The sequence below is a fragment of the Pseudorca crassidens genome, chromosome 4 (genome assembly GCF_039906515.1).
Source record: "Pseudorca crassidens isolate mPseCra1 chromosome 4, mPseCra1.hap1, whole genome shotgun sequence".
NCBI lineage: Eukaryota > Metazoa > Chordata > Mammalia > Artiodactyla > Delphinidae > Pseudorca > Pseudorca crassidens.
The window spans coordinates 137,883,519-137,900,006 of NC_090299.1; the positions used below are offsets into that span (position 1 = coordinate 137,883,519).

At 36.8% G+C, this 16,488-nt stretch overlaps 1 protein-coding gene across 2 annotated transcripts in view; it reads left to right on the top strand.

Moving 5' to 3' along the window:
• EIF4E (eukaryotic translation initiation factor 4E) overlaps nt 1-16,488 on the top strand; it is a 113,304-nt gene that overhangs the window by 79,972 nt on the left and 16,844 nt on the right. The gene's annotated exons all lie outside the window — the stretch shown is intronic.

Below are 16,488 nucleotides of genomic sequence, written 5' to 3' on the forward strand. Positions count from 1 at the left end.
GTTAACATTTTAAAATGATTTTCCAAACATCACTTCTAGTGCCTATATTATAAACACCATGATTTATCTGTTACCTTTTGGTCGTATTTTTTAATATATATATTGCCTCTAGTTTTCCTTCCTGATATAAAATATATAAAGCTTTTATTGTCCTGACAGTTCCTTTGAAGAAATCTCTTAAAAGTATAACTGGGTTAAAGAATATAGAAGTTTTTATATTTGGAAGTTTGGATGGTTCAGTAACTTAAGTGAAAGGATATAGTCATACTCTATAAACCTGGGGACATTTGAAACAGTGTAGTACCTGGTTTTCTAATTTTTAAAGAAATATTGGTGGATTTCTTTTTTTTTTTTTTTTTTTTGCGGTACGTGGGCCTCTCACTGTTGTGGTCTCTCCCATGGCGGAGCACAGGCTCCGGACGCGCGGGCTTAGCGGCCATGGCTTACGGGCCCAGCCGCCCTGCGGCATGTGGGATCTTCCCGGACCGGGGCACGAACCCGTGTTCCCAGCATCGGCAGGCGGACTCTCAACCACTGCGCCACCAGGGAAGCCCAGTTGATTTCTTTTGAAAAATGGTTTAAATACTTGGAGAATAAAAGGATAAATCTAATTTTCTTATTAAACCATAGTTTACATTGAAATTTTAACTTTTAACATTACAGAACTTTAAAAAAACTAACACATGGAATTTAAAAAGAATTAAACTGCTTATTTGTTTAGCTGACATGTTAAAATTGACTTTAAAAAATATTTATTTTTTTAATTGATTGCGCCGGGTCTTAGTTGTGGCAGGCGGGCTCCTTAGTTGTGGCATGCGAACTCTTAGTTGCAGCATGCATGTGGGATCTAGTTCCCTGACCAGGGATTGAACCTGGGCCCCCTGCATTGGGAGCGTGGAGTCTTAACCACTGTGCCACCAGGGAAGTCCCTAAAATTGATTTTTTTAAACAAATATTTAACCAGTATCATTAAATTTTAGTTATGCTTTTCAAAGTTTTAAAAGGAATAAACTTTAAAAGAAGCAGCAGTTAAATTCTTTAAAATGTTTGCCTTTCAAATTGTAATTATAAATCTTTAAAGAATGAATGAAATAGAAATCATCATGTTACGGGAACCAATATAATTTTGTGCAATGTAAATGTTTGTCCTAACATCATTTTAATGTTATTTTGAAGCACTAATTTTTACTTTTGTATAATGTTCAACTTATATAAATTTCTCCTTAGTTATTTAAAAAATGTGAATCTTCTGGTAGCCTTTGGTTTAAGTAGTATTGACATTTAAATTTTATTGTTAATCTCATCATTCTTGATCATACATGTTTGTTATTTCTTATGTCTCTGTCACACTTCCTGAATTTGTAGTCTTGCCCTAAGCTACATTAAGATGTGCAGAGTAATTTGGTTGACAGATATTAGTGTTCCTTTAGGAATTAGTTTATTTTAAATGTAACAAGATGCCTACAAGTCTTTCTAGTTTTAAAATTATATTCTAGAAGATAAGAAATTCAAATGTGAGCTATAGGAATTTTTTTATTAGTAGAATGTGGTTAAGTGTAATTTGCTGACTATCCAGAAATACAAACTTTTAGCTGTAGCATAGCAAATTTAAGTCTGTTCACTTAAAAGTCTAGGGCTGGTCATCAGTTTTAGTCAGATAATTACATTATTATTACTTAAATAATTAATTGAACAGCTATTAAATTTTGTCGTAATTTTTAGACACAACACAATTTGTGCAGATGGTCAAAGCTCTTCCCTCTGTACCTCAGCTTTCAATATTATTGTTTAGGTGTCATATTATATTAGTAAAAAGGAATGTTAAAAAGTACTGTCTTGAATCAGAATTGATATATGGGATCTCACAGTCCTTTACATGAAAAATAAATTCTCCATTTGAGCAGTGTTCTAAACTTAAAAGGTTTGTATTTGCTGAATCTACATATGTTGTTTATCTACTTCGACTTTTTAGTTTATGGCACAAAGGTCACCAATTTGATCCTTTATTACAGACAAGGAAGAAGACCTGCAAAATCCACAGCTGCACTTTTCCTGATGAGTGATGCCAGATTAGCTGGTATTCCTTTACTATAGGTATATTTGAAAACTGACACTGAAAACAGTTGGTTTAATTATTTGTGATAATTTTCACTGTTTACACCAGATTTTTTTTCATTCCTTACAAGGCAGGTGGTGAGGCTTTATTTGTTTTTGTGTACTAGTTAATTAATTATACTAATTTACATATGGGAGAGTGCTGGGGGAAATGTATCTTTACTAAAAAGAGACCTGGGAACTGAATGTTTGGATACTAAAAGGAAGAGTAAAGTATCCTGAAGTCTATTTACATATGTTGTATTAAAAAATAATCTTCTTAGAGTTAATTATTTGTATCCATAAAAGGTAGCTTTTATATATGCTTACCTGTATTTCTAAGATATTTTGATCACATAGGCATTTAGTACACTGTCTTGCATAATATAAAATCAGTATAATCAACCATTGGTGTTTACTTGCTTTTTCCCCTAGTAGTGGGATTGTGTGTGTGTGTGTGTGTGTTTGTGTGTGTGTGTTTGAAGAGTGAAGTGTACCATTCATGCCTTTCTTCTAATTTATTGGCAATGGCATGCACTTGGAAGATAGTGAAAGTGTTGAGCCTGAGGCTGTGGTACAAAGCATAGTACATACTGTAGGGTTATGCTGCCTGGAAAGAGTACCTTGGTAACAATATACAATTTATTATCCAATTTTGGGCACTTGTGAGAGTGAACCAGGGTTTTAGTAATAATAATTATGCTGAAACGACAAACAGGTAAAATTTGGACACATAGTATCCCTAGCTATGAATCTTGACAGTCCTGCAATAAAATGTAGAATATAAATAAGACTTGTTAACTTCCCAGGGCTTAAATTTGAAGAGTGGAGAGAGTAGTAGTTTCACAGTATTGTGAAGATTGAATATACTGAATAACATATATAAAAATCTGCAGCCCGTTGCTTGTTAGTAACTGCTTAGTAAATGTTACCTATCAAGTAAAAACTCATAGTTTGGTAGAAGTGTGAGGATTGGTGTTAACCACTTTAAAAATCATAAAACACTACCATCTTTTCCTGTTCTTACTTTGCTCACCCTTCTGTTCATTATTTCATATCTTTATTTAATGCCTTCAGTTTACTGAAATGTTGGGTTAGTAACTGGTAGAGATAATTGTAGCTGCCTTGGCCATAATAGCATTTACATTTTTATTAAAGCCACAAATGGTCTTTGCCATTCAGCTAAAAAATAGTGAAGCAAGGAAGGGGAAATATAAGGAAGTGCTACTGAAGATGGGTTACCAATAATATTGTTATCTGTTATTTGGTACTATGGTGTTTTGCCCCACCAAACCATATATCTGTGAATGGCAGAGTTGGGATTACAACCTGGGTAACATGGCTCCAGAGTGTGTAATCTAAACCAGTGTCTCTCATACTTTGGTAGAAAACTAGTTTGTTTTGTTTTTAAACAATTTCCAATCTAATGTTTTGTAAAATGATAACAATAGGATAAAGAGATGAAAAAAGGCATACAAAATGTAAGCCTGAATTTTATATTATTAGTTTGAACAGACATAAATATACTGTCAAATTACCATAAAATTTCTAAATGTTTACTTTCCATTTCTATACTTAACTTGGTTGTAGACTAGAACCTGCAGAAGGTCTGATTTTGAGTGCTTTAAACCATTTTTAGTGCCAGGGAACTATTGATATTTGTGTACTTTTTTGTTTTTGGCTGTGCCGTGCAGCTTGCCAGATCTCAGTTCCCCAACCAGGGATTGAACCCGGGTCAAGGCAGTGAAAGCCCAGAATCTTAACCACTAGGCCACCAGGGAGCTCCCAGTATTTGTGCATTTCAAATGAAGCCTTAGGTGATTGGTTGTCATGAGGGGAAGGCTCCTTATATTTCTACAAGAGATAGTTTGTGTGTTAGGGCCAAGGGTTGCTAAGAAATGTTGAATGTTCATAGCCATGGAAAAAGTGCACCTTGGTTTTGGAATTTAAGCAGTGTAGATTTGAACATGGCTAGAAGGAATCTAAATTTTGTAGTCAGATTAGAGAAAACCCCACAGAACTGATGCTACGTCCGGGAAATATCTAGCTTTATACTCTTAAGATTGTACCACATGGTTAATAATTGTGACTGACACATTTACTGATTTTTGCAGAATGCAGTAAAACTGCTTGAAATTTTTTGCAGCTAATTGTTAGACTTGTCCCACCCTTGCTCGACTTTATTTCTTCCCCTTCAACTTTACTTTCTTCTATTGGTGTGACAGCTCCTTAGCCCTGGGACCACGAAATTATACTGTACATTAAAAATTTTTTTTTAATTGAGATTCAGTTTATTTACAGCGTTGTGTTAGATTCTGGTGTACAGCACAGTGATTCAGTTTAATATATGTATGTATGTACTTCTCCATACTCTTCCATTATAGATTATTACAAGATATTAAATATAGTTCCCTGTGCTATACAGTAGGACCTTGTTGTTTATCTGTTTTATGTCTAGTAGTGTGTATTTGCTAATCGCAAGCTCTTAATTTATTGTCCCCCTCCATACAATTTTATTTGAATCTCATAAACTCAGCAAATCCAAAACCAGGTTTAATAACTTGTACTTAAACTGGTTGTCTCTTCTATTCCCTTACTTGTTATTTGTATTTAATCACTTTGACCTGTTAATTAGTGGCTTCCATTGCTTACATGTGGAAAGATACAGTTTTAGCCTGACCTTTGAGGCCTTTTACAGTCTTGCTCCAGCCTACCATTCTAGCTGTATCTTTGGTTTCATGGACCCTCACTTTCAGACTCCCTGGTTCATTACTGTCTTCTTGGTAAACACTGTACCATCTCATGGCTTTACTCGCCATTCTACCCCCTTGAAAAACAGTGGTTTTTCACTTGCAGATTGTTTCTTAGGTTAAAATTGTATTTGATTACTTTGAAAGTAGTCATAGTCTTTTTTTTAATTAATATTTTTCTCAATTCACTTTTTCAAAAAATATATTTATTTGTTTATTTTTGGCTGCGTTGGGTCTTCATTGCTGTGCGCAGGCTTTCTCTAGTTGTGGCAAGCGGGGGCCTATTCTTTGTTGCGGTGTGCGGGCTTCTCCTTGTGGTGGCTTGAGAGTAGCCATAGTCTTTTAAAGTAGCATTTCCTGGTTTGGGTAATTTTCGAACCTAGAAGTATTGATAAAACATGGATATTTAAAAAGTAATTTCCAAAGAAAATTGCTTATGGGGGAGACCACCAAGCTGAGAGAGTAGGTAGAGGGATGTTGTGGGACTTTCCAGTAGAGAATTTTGTTTTTAAACTGGATGTAGGGAATTCCCTGGCGGTCCAGTGGTTAGGACTCTGCGATTTCACTGTGGAGGGCAGTGGTTCAATCCCTGGTCGGGGACTGAAATCCCGCAAGTCGCCTGGCGTGGCCAAAACAAAAAACAAAAAACTGAGTGTAAATTTAAAACTATTTTACTGTCTGCTCTGTAGGAAGCAACCATAAAAATGACAAGTTTGTAAAAAGTTCCCATGTAATGTGATAACCTTGTTTATTGCTTCTTTGATGATCTCATATAATTAAAAAATATCTAATTAAATCCATTTTAAACATATCCCGTGAAAACACCTGTTAAGGGTTTTTAGGGAGAATTTTGTGAAGTTGGTGCTACAAGTATCCCATAGTACTCCTCTTCCGACCTGTTTTTTGGTGATCCTAAGTCTTAGATACCTAACTAGTTAATAGCCTTACAAAGAATTTTAAGAGGAGATATAATTTCAAAATACTTTAATTTTATTTTTAAAGTCAATTTATATTAAAAGTACTTAGCAGGGCTTCCCTCGTGACACAGTGGTTAAGAATCCTCCTGTCAGTGCAGGGGACACTGGTTTGAGCCTGGTCTGGGAAGATCCCACGTGCTGCGGAGCAACTAAGCCCATGTGTCACAACTGCTGAGCCTGTGCTCTAGAGCCCACCAACTACTGAGCCTGTTTGCTACAACTACTGAAGCCCGCACACCTAGAGCCCGTACTCCGCAACAAGAGAAGCCCACTTGCCGCAACAAAGAGTAGCCCCCGCTCGCCGCAACTAGAGAAAGCCTGCGTGCAGCAACGAAGACTCGATGCAGCCAAAAATAAATATTTAGCAAATTAAGACAAATAATGAATAATTTGAACATCTATTATAGTTAATGGATGTTTATGCTTAACTCGGGATTGACCTGAAAGTTTTGTTTTTTTGCCACACCGAGCGGTTTGCGGGACTTTAGCTCCCGGACCAGGGATTGAACCCAGGCCATAGCAATAAACGTGCCAAGTCCTAACCACTAGACTGTCAGAGAATTCTCCTTTCTAGGGTTCTTTTAAAAATGTATTTCATCATTCTTATTTGGCATATGTCCATAATTATAAGTCATTTTTGATCAAAGAATTTTATTTAATTGTTTGTTTGGCTAAACCAGGTCTTAGTTGTGGCACACAGGATCTTTGATGTGGCGTGAGGGATCTTTCGTTGTGGCATGCGAGATCTAGTTCCTTGACTAGGGATTGAACCCAGGCCCCCTGCGTTGGGAGCACGGAGTCTTATCCACTGGACCACCAGGGAAGTCCCTGATCGAATAATTTAATATAGCACGGCCATCATTCTGGATATTACTTCTCATTGTATATACTACCATGGATTCAAAAGGTATAGGGGGACTTCCCTGGTGGCGCAGTGGTTGAGAGTCCGCCTGCCGATGCAGGGGACGCGGGTTCATGACCCGGTCCGGGAAGATCCCACATGCCACGGAGCGGCTGGGCCCGTGAGCCATGACCGCTGAGCCTGCGCGTCCGGAGCCTGTGCTCCGCAACGGGAGAGGCCACAACAGCGAGAGGCCCACGTACCACAAAAAAAAAAAAAAAGGTATAGGGGATTGGAATTTCCCCATAGAATAGACCACCCCCATAGAATTAATCTGAAAGTTTAAAATTACATCCTACATGGCTATTACTTTTGTTTTGCTTTATCTAAGTTGAAAATAAGAAAAAAAGCATCCTGATTATTTCAAAGTTAAGAGATTTTAAACAAAAAAATAAAACAAGTTGAAAGAAATGACAGGAAATGATTTTATAATAAGGCATGTCTGAGTAGTCTCAAACAAAAATAATGTTTTCCTTTGCAGTAATTTGCAACATAATTGCAGACTCAAGAAGTTTACAGAGTGGCAGACTTCTCAGGTTGTGCAGTGGTTAAGAATCCAGTGGTTAAGAATCTGCCTGTCAATGCAGGGAACATGGGTTCGAGCCCTGGTTTGGGAAGATCCCACATGCCGCGAAGCAACTAGGTCCGTGCACCACAACTACTGAGCCTGTGCTCTAGAGCCCACAAGCCACAACTGCTGAGCCCATGTACCACAACTACTGAAGCCCATGTGCCAAGAGCTCATGCTCTGCAACAAGAGAAGCCACCGCAAAGAGAAGCCTGCGCACCGCAATGAAGAGTAGCACCCCGCTCACGGCAACTAGAGAAAAGTCCATGCGCAGCAGCGAAGACCCAACACAGCCAAAAATAAAATATAAATAATTTTTTTAAAAAAGTTTACAGGGTGCGGACTTCTCTAGCAGTCCAGTGGTTAAGACTTCGCCTCCCAATGCAGGGGGTGCGGGTTCAATCCCTGGTTGGGGAGCTAAAATCCCACATGCCCCAGGGCAACTAAGCCCACATGCCACAGCTAGAGAGAAGCCCGCACAGTGCAACGAAAGATCCTGCGTGCTGCAACTAAGACTCAGTGCAGCCAAAAAATAAATATTAAAAAGTACATGCATTAAAAAAATTTCTATTGATTATGAATGGATTGTTGTGATAAGTATATGACCATAGCAAAGTACGACCTGAGAAAATTTGTGTTGAGAAAATATGCCCTTTTAAATACATGATTTTTAATATTAATGTTTTCATAAGTAATTTCCATCATGAAAATGATTCTGAATCTTACTAGATTTGGTCTGTGCCATGTGAATGAGTATTTTTGTAGAGTATTTGAGTATTTTTTATTCTGTCACGGAAACAATTGGCTATTAATCACTTTTGCTTTATTAAGAGGAATTAAATTCAAATAAGTTTAAAAATTTAAACATCTATTAAACTGTAGATAATAATTTAAAAGGCCAAAAAAGATGGGAATTCCTGGCAGTCCAGTGGTTAGGACTCTGCGCATGCCACTGCAGGGGGCACAGGTTCAATTCCTGGTTAGGGAACTAAGATCCCGCATGCCTCACGGTGTGGCCAAGGGAAAAAAAAAATCTAAAAAAGAAACATCAATACTACACTTATATTAAAAAAGGGTTTCAAATACTGAAAAGATTGTTTATGGTTAATAAACATTTTTTTCAGTGTTCTAGAGCATTTGTCGTAATCTAGTACGTTTATATAATATTAAAAGCAAAGACTAAGTTTTTAAACTAGTATACTTACTCATACATCTACACAATCATTTAAAGATGAGTAGCTATATTTATTTTAGTTACAGGAAAACCCCCAAATTATATATTATTAATATAAAGGCTAATATTTCAGCTAATGTAGAATGTAAAATTCAAAGGAACACTTTTTAAGGAAGTGAACATATTTTTTTCTGAGTTATTACCTGCTTTTAGTTCTTATATATCTAGAGACTTTTGATACCATCTAAGCTTTCCACCATTCTCCTAATGGTGAAAAGAGTAGAATAAGAGAAAAGAAAGGAAAGTACTAAAGGAGTTAGGAAGTGACATTTTGTACCCTATGAAACTTGTAATTACTCATACTGTGATTGTCTTTTACATGCTGCTGAGGTAAAAGGTGTAAATATGTGCTGTGAAAGTATGGTTTGTAATGAGGATTGTGAACTTATGAATATGTTTTACTTATCATTTGTCTTTTTTTTTAAAGATGGTAGCCAGTTCTTTTAAATTTTATTTATTTACTCTTTGGCTGCGTTGGGTTTTTGTTGCTGCGCGCGGGCTTTTTCTGGTTGTGGTGAGCAGGGACTACTCTTCGTTGCAGTGCACGGGCTTCCCACTGCAGTGGCTTCTCTTGTTGCAGAGCATGGGCTCTAGGTGCGCAGGCTTCAGTAGTTGTGGCTCGCAGGCTCTAGAGCTCAGGCTCAGCAGTTGTGGCACACGGGCCTAGTTGCTTCGCGGCATGTGGGATCTTCCCGGACCAGGACTCGAACCTGTGTGGCCTGCATTGGCAGACAGATTCTTAACCACTGTGCCACCAGGGAAGCCCTGTCTTTTAATTTAGGTAAATAAGAGAATTTGCATTATTTCTTAAGTTTGGGAGGAAGAGTATCTTTTTTCTTTTTTGAGCACCTCACGAGGCATGTGGGATCCCAGTTCCCCGACCAGGGATCAAACCCGTGTCCTCTGCAGTGGAAGCTCAGAGTCCCAACCACTGAACCGCCAGGGATGTCCCAGGAAGAGTATCTTTTATTCACACATCCAACCTCACAAATCCATATATACCCAGTCCTTTGGTAGGACCGTCATTATTATGTTAAACTACACAAGGCATCATTATTATTATTCCTTTAAACTGTTAATAGTTTTTCATATGTTTACCCATACATTTACCTTTTCCAGTGCTTTTCATTCTTTTTTGCACTTACATTCTCTTGTCTGGGAACTTTTCCCTCTAGCCTGAAACTTTCCTTTGGTGTTCCTCTTACTTTGGACCTTGGGTGTGAGAGTGTGTTTGTGTAGTGTCTGTGTGAGTCTGACTTGACTTCTCTATTTCTGAAGGATATTTTTCCTAGGCACTGAATTCTTTTTTAAAATATTTATTTATTTATTTGGCTGTGCCAGGTCTTAGTTGTGGCATGTGGGATCTTTGTTGTGGCGGGTGGGATCCTTAGTTGCAGCATTCGAACTCTTTTTTTTTCTTTTTTTTTTAAAGAAAGTGAACAGTTTTATTTACGACACTATTTATAGTGACCTTTCAGCATCTCAATATTCTAAGATAGTATATAATGATTTACATAATTTCTCTCTATGACATCATAATTTGCTTCAAAAATCTTGCTTCCAGAAGAAAATTCTTATTACTTAACATGAATCCCTATAATATTTATTGTAAAAATGCCAATTCTACTATTAATAATAGAGTAATAAAGTCAGTAATATGTCTGTGTAATAATATGCAGTGAATAACAGTTTATCTTGTCATCAACTTAATAAAGTCCAAACATTCCCAAAGCAACAAGGATTTTGAGAATTACAGAGTCTGGACATCAATGCTTCCAATTACCCAGTTGTCTGCTAGAAAGCTGGTACAAACTGGCACTAACATTTTTAAGTGACTTTTACATATTAAAAATTCAATTAAAAATATCAAAGAAAAAATATATGGTATTCCAAGCATTGTTCTTTATAATATTTCAACTTTTTGCATTGATTAAAATACAGTTTGAGACAGAGTAAAACTGTGTGCAACAATTTCCAGAAATACATATAGTATCCATACATATGAAAAGATCCACCTCAATAAAACAAAATAATATTTAATATTTTCAAACATTCAGAAGCATATGATTGCATTAGAAAAGGTCTTTAAAAGCTACATAATAAAACAGTAGTTAAATCAGGAGAGGGATCCTAGGTTTCAGTAAGGTCAAAGGTGAGTTTTTAATTTCTGTTGATTTTTATTTTTTTTTCAAAAATCAAATATATTATTTTTAGACAGTAAACATGATCTATTTTTGCTTCTTTCCAATGATACACATTTGATCACTTTTTTTTTAAAGAGCAGGTTCTTATTAGTCATCAATTTTATACACATCAGTGTATACATGTCAATCCCAATCCCCCAATTCATCACACCCCCCCCACCCCCACCCCCCCGCAGCTTTCCCCCCTTGCTGTCCATACATTTGTTCTCTACATCTGGTCTCAATTTCTGCCCTGAAAACTGGTTCATCTGTACGATTTTTCTAGGTTCCACATATATGTGTTAATATATGATATTTGTTTTTCTCTTTCTGACTTACTTTACTTTGTATGAAAGTCTCTAGATTCATCCACATCTCAACAAATGACCCAGTTTCGTTCCTTTTTACAGCTGAATAATATTCCATTGTATATATACCACATTTCCTTTATCCATTTGTCTGTTGATGGGCATTTAAGTTGCTTCCATGACCTGGCTATTGTAAATAGTGCTGCAGTGAACATTGGGGTGCATGTGTGTTTTTGAATTGTGGTTTTCTTTGAGTATATGCCCAGTAATGGGATTGCTGGATCTTATGGTAATTCTATTTTTAGTTTTTTAAGGAACCTCCATACTGTTGTCCATAGTGGCTGTATCAGTTTACATTCCCACCAACAGTGCAAGAGGGTTCCCTTTTCTCCACACCCTCTCTAGCGTTTGTTGTTTGTAGATTTTCTGATGATGCCCATTCTAACTGGTGTGAGGTGATACCTCATTGTAGTTTTGATTTTACATTTCTCTAATAATTAGTGATGTTGAGCAGCTTTTCATGTGCTTCTTGGCCCTCTGTATGTCTTCTTTGGAGAAATGTCTATTTAGGTCTTCTGCCCATTTTTGGATTGGGTTGTTTGTTTTTTTAATATTGAGCTGCATGAGCTGTTTCTATATTTTGGAGATTAATCCTTTGTCCGTTGATTCGTTTGCAAATATTTTCTCCCATTCTGAGGGTTGTCTTTTCATTTTGTTTATGGTTTCCTTTGCTGTGCAAAAGCTTTGAAGTTTCATTAGGTCCCATTTGTTTCTTTTTGTTTTTATTTCCATTACTCTAGGAGGTGGATCAAAAAAGATCTTGCTGTGATTTATGTCAAAGAGTGTTCTTCCTATGTTTTCCTCTAAGAGTTTTATAATGTCCGGTCTCGAATCCATTTTGAGTTTATTCTTGTGCATGGTGTTAGGGAGTGTTCTAATTTCATTCTTTTACATGTAGCTGTCCCGTTTTCCCAGCATCACTTATTGAAGAGACTGTTTCTTCTCCATTGTATATCCTTGCCTCCTTTGTCATAGGTTAGTTGACCATAGGTGCGTGGGCTTACCTCTGGGCTTTCTATCTTGTTCCACTGATCTGTGTTTCTGCTTTTGTGCCAGTACCATATTGTCTTGATTACTGTAGCTTTTTAGTATAGTCTGAAGTCAGGGAGTCTTGATTCCTCCAGCTCCGTTTTTTTCTCTCAAGACTGCTTTGGCTATTCAGGGTCTTTTGTGTCTCCATACAAATTTTAAGATTTTTTGTTCTAGTTCTGTAAAAAATGCCATTGGTAATTTGATAGGGATTGCGTTGAATCTGTAGGTTGCTTTGGGTAGTATAGTCATTTTCACAATATTGATTCTTGCAATCCAAGAACATGCTATATCTCCCTGTCTCTTCGTATCAACTTTAATTTCTTTCATCAGTGTCTTATAGTTCTATGCATACAGGTCTTTCGTCTCCCTAGGTAGGATTATTCCTACGTATTTTATTCTTTTTGTTGCAATAGTAAATGGGAGTGTTTCCTTAATTTCTCTTTCAGATTTTTCATCATTAGTATATAGGAATGCAAGAGATTTCTGTGCATTAATTTTGTATCCTGCAACTTTACCAAATGCATTGATTAGCTCTAGTAGTTTTCTGGTGGCATCTTTAGGGTTCTCTATGTATAGTATCACGTCATCTGCAAACAGTGACAGTTTTACTTCTTTTCCAATTTGTATTCCTTTTATTTCTTTTTCTTCTCTGTTTGCCGAGGCTAGGACTTCCAAAACTGTTGAATAATAGTGGTGAGAGTGGACATCCTTGTCTCGTTCCTGATCTTAGAGGAAATGCTTTCAGTTTTTCACCATAGAGAATGATGTTTGCTATGGGTTTGTTGTATATGGCCTTTATTATGTTGAGATAGGTTCCCTCTATGCCCACTTTCTGGAGAGATTTTATCATAAATGGGTGTTGAAAGAAAGGTTTTTCTGCATCTATTGAGATGATATGGGTTTCATTCTTCAGTTTGTTAATGGTGTATCACATTGTTGATTTGCGTATATTGAAGAATTCTTGCATCCCTGGGATAAATCCCACTTGATCATGGTGTATGATCCTTTTAATGTGGTGTTGGATTCTCTTTGCTAGTATTTTGTTGAGGATTTTTACATCTGTATTCACCAGTGATATTGGTCTGTAATTTTCTTCTTTTATAGTGTCTTTGTCTGGTTTTGGTATCAGGGTGATGGTGGCCTCATAGAATGAGTTTGGGAGTGTTCCTTCCTCTGCAATATTTTGGAAGAGTTTGAGAAGGATGGGTGTTAGGTCTTCTCTAAATATTTGATAGAATTCACCTGTGAAGCCATCTGGTCCTGGACTTTTGTTTGTTGGAGTATTTTGAATCACAGTTTCAATTTCATTACTTGTGATTGGTCTGTTCATATTTTCTATTTCTTCCTGGTTCAGTCTTGGAAGGTTATACCTTTCTAAGCATTTGTCCATTTCTTCCAGGTTGTCCATTTTATTGGCATAGAGTTGCTTGTACTAGTCTCTTAGGATGCTTTGTATTTCCGCGGTGTCTGTTGTCACTTCTCCTTTTTCATTTCTAATTTTATTGATTTGAGTCATCTCCCTCTTTTTCTTGATGAGTCTGGCTAATGGTTTATCAATTTTGTGTATCTTCTCAAAGAACCAGCTTTTAGTTTTATTGATCTTTGCTATTGTTTTCTTTGTTTCTATTTCATTTATTTCTTCTCTGATCTTCATGATGTCTTTCCTTCTGCTAACTTTGGGTTTTGATTGTTCTTCTTTTTCTAATTCCTTTAGGTGTAAGTTTAGATTATTTATTTGAGATTTTTCTTATTTCTTGAGGTAGGCTTCTATAGCTATAAACTTCCCACTTAGAACTGCTTTTGCTGCATCCCATAGGTTTTGGATGGTCGTGTTTTCGTTGCAATTTGTCTCTAGGTATTTTTTTATTTCCTCTTTGATTTTTTCAGTGATCTCTTGGTTATTTAGTAATGTATTGTTTAGTCTCCATGTGTTTATGTTTTTTATGGTTTTTTCCGTGTCATTCATTTCTAATCTCTTAGCTGTGTCATGTGGGATCTAGTTCCCTGACCTCAGATTGAACCTGGGACCCTTGCATTGGGAGTGCAGAGTCTTAGCCACTGGACCACCAGGGAAGTCCCCTCCTAGGCACTGAATTCAGTCAGTGTTGACAGTTTTTTCCCTTAAGCACAAGGATGTTATTCTGTTGTCTGATGGTTTCCATAATTTCTTTTGAGAAGTTAGCAGTTATTCTTATTGTTCCTTTGAAAGTAATGTGTATGTGTCTTTTTAAAATTTTTCTTCCTAACTGCTTTTAATATTGCCTCCTTTAGTTTTCAGTAGTTTGAGTCTAATGTGCCCAGGTGTAGTTTTTGTTTTTGTTTTTTGTTTGTTTTGTTTTTTTTTTGCAGTGGACCATTTTTCAAGTCTTTATTGAATTTGTTACAATACTGCTTCTTTTTTTTTATGTTTTGATTTCTTGGCTGTGAGGCATGTGGGATCTTAGTTCCCTGACCAGGGATTGAACCCGCACCCCCTACATTGGAAGGCGAAGTCCTAACCACTGGACCGCCAGGGAAATCCCCCAGGTGTAGTTTTGTTTGTATTTATACTGCTTGGAGTTGCCTCAGTTTTTTAATCTGACTTGAGTCCCTCATGTAATTTGGTAAATTTTGGTATTCTTTCTTTCTGTATTCCTTCTGTCCCATTTTCTCTTATCTTGTCCTTGAACTTTTTAACCATCTTGACATTTCTTACTATCTGTTTTCCCCTCCTCTGTGATTATTTGAATATTTTCTACTGACCTGTCTTTGAAGTTCACCAGTCGTACATTCTGCTGAGTCGAGTTTCTTGTTATTCAATAAGCTCTCAATTTCAGACATTGTAGTTGGCAGTTCAGTAGTGTCTATTTGATTCTTTTTAAAAATTGATTTCAATTCCCTTTTCAAATACTCCTGTTTCTTCTATCCTTTTTCCACATCTTCTATTTTATTTATTTATTTGTTTGTTTGTTCACTTGTTTATATTTTTGGCCATACCATGCGGCTTGTGGGATCTTAGTTCCCTGACCAGGGAATGGACCCAGCCCTGGCAGTGAAAGCACCAAGTCTTAACCACTGGACCATCAGGGAATTCCCTCCATCTTCTATTTTACCATAGTAGTCATAGTTATTAAGACTTTGTCTGCTAACTCAGTTATCTGGATCATGTATCTGTTATCTGGATGTCTTTCTATGGACAGTTTAATATCTTGATCATTAGTTGCTATAAAAAATTTTCTTTGCATGTCTAATAATGTTTGATGGTTTGCTAGGTATCGTAGATAATATTCATAGAGGCTCACACTTCTGTTATTTTCCTCCAGAGTATAGAGTCTGGTTCTTGGGGGCAGTTAATTTATTTATCAGTAGATTACCTTGATCCTGTCACGGATTAGTTTTAGGATTTGTTAGGCATATGTATTTCACTTGATACCTAGGACGTGACCTTTCTAGGATTTCATCTGAAAGTTGAGGATTTTCAACCATCCACTCTGGCTGGGTCTGAATTAGTCTTCCTGATGCTGTTCAGGCTCTGAAGTCTTGGCTCAGCTGTTCCCTGCTAGACTACCCGGAGCTGCATTCCGAACATCTCAGTTTAGGAGTCACAGCCAAGGACTTCAGGGATTTTTACATAGATTTTTGAGGCTCACTCCTCTGCAGCTCACTTTTCTCTGGTACCCTGTTCCCCAAACCCCCTGTCTTATCAGTCCCTAACTGTTGGCTATTTTCTCTGTTCACTCAGACTACCTCTGTCTGGAGACCATCATTAATTTTAAGCTAGTAGAGTAAGGAATGGCATTTGGTAATGATCATCTATTTGAAGATGTAAATTGATTGTGATGAGGAAATGCTGGTAAAAATGATTGGTGCTCTGGTGCTATTAAGGCATTGGCTACTCTGTGTAAATTTTATGGCCTTAACTACTCTGTGTAAACATTTAAATTTATTCAGTTAAGTAATCAAGCCAGTAAGTTCTTATTGGTGTAGCGTTGTGATCATTGGCATTACAGTTGTGAGCAAAGTCAAGATAAAGCCCTTGCTATGAGTGACTTCATAGGCTAGTAAAAAGTTCTTACTGGAGGTGTCTTGTTGATAAGAAAAATGTATTTTATTTTGTAAAATGTGTATCAGCTGTCCCTGAAGTCTTTTTTTTAGATCATACATTTCTGATTTACAGAATGTTGTTAATGTGAACATATATCTGTATTGGTTTGCTAGTTGGATTTAAATCTGATATCCAAACCCTTGTTTCAGTGCCCTCCTTTTTTGTATCAGCTTTTGTTTCAGCGTCTGGTCCCTTTTCTTAGCTATCTGTTGATACCAATTTACAGTAGGGTGAAGAGTTACATGGATTAATGTGGAGAACACTTATTATTCCCAGCCTCCCTTTTTCCCTGACATT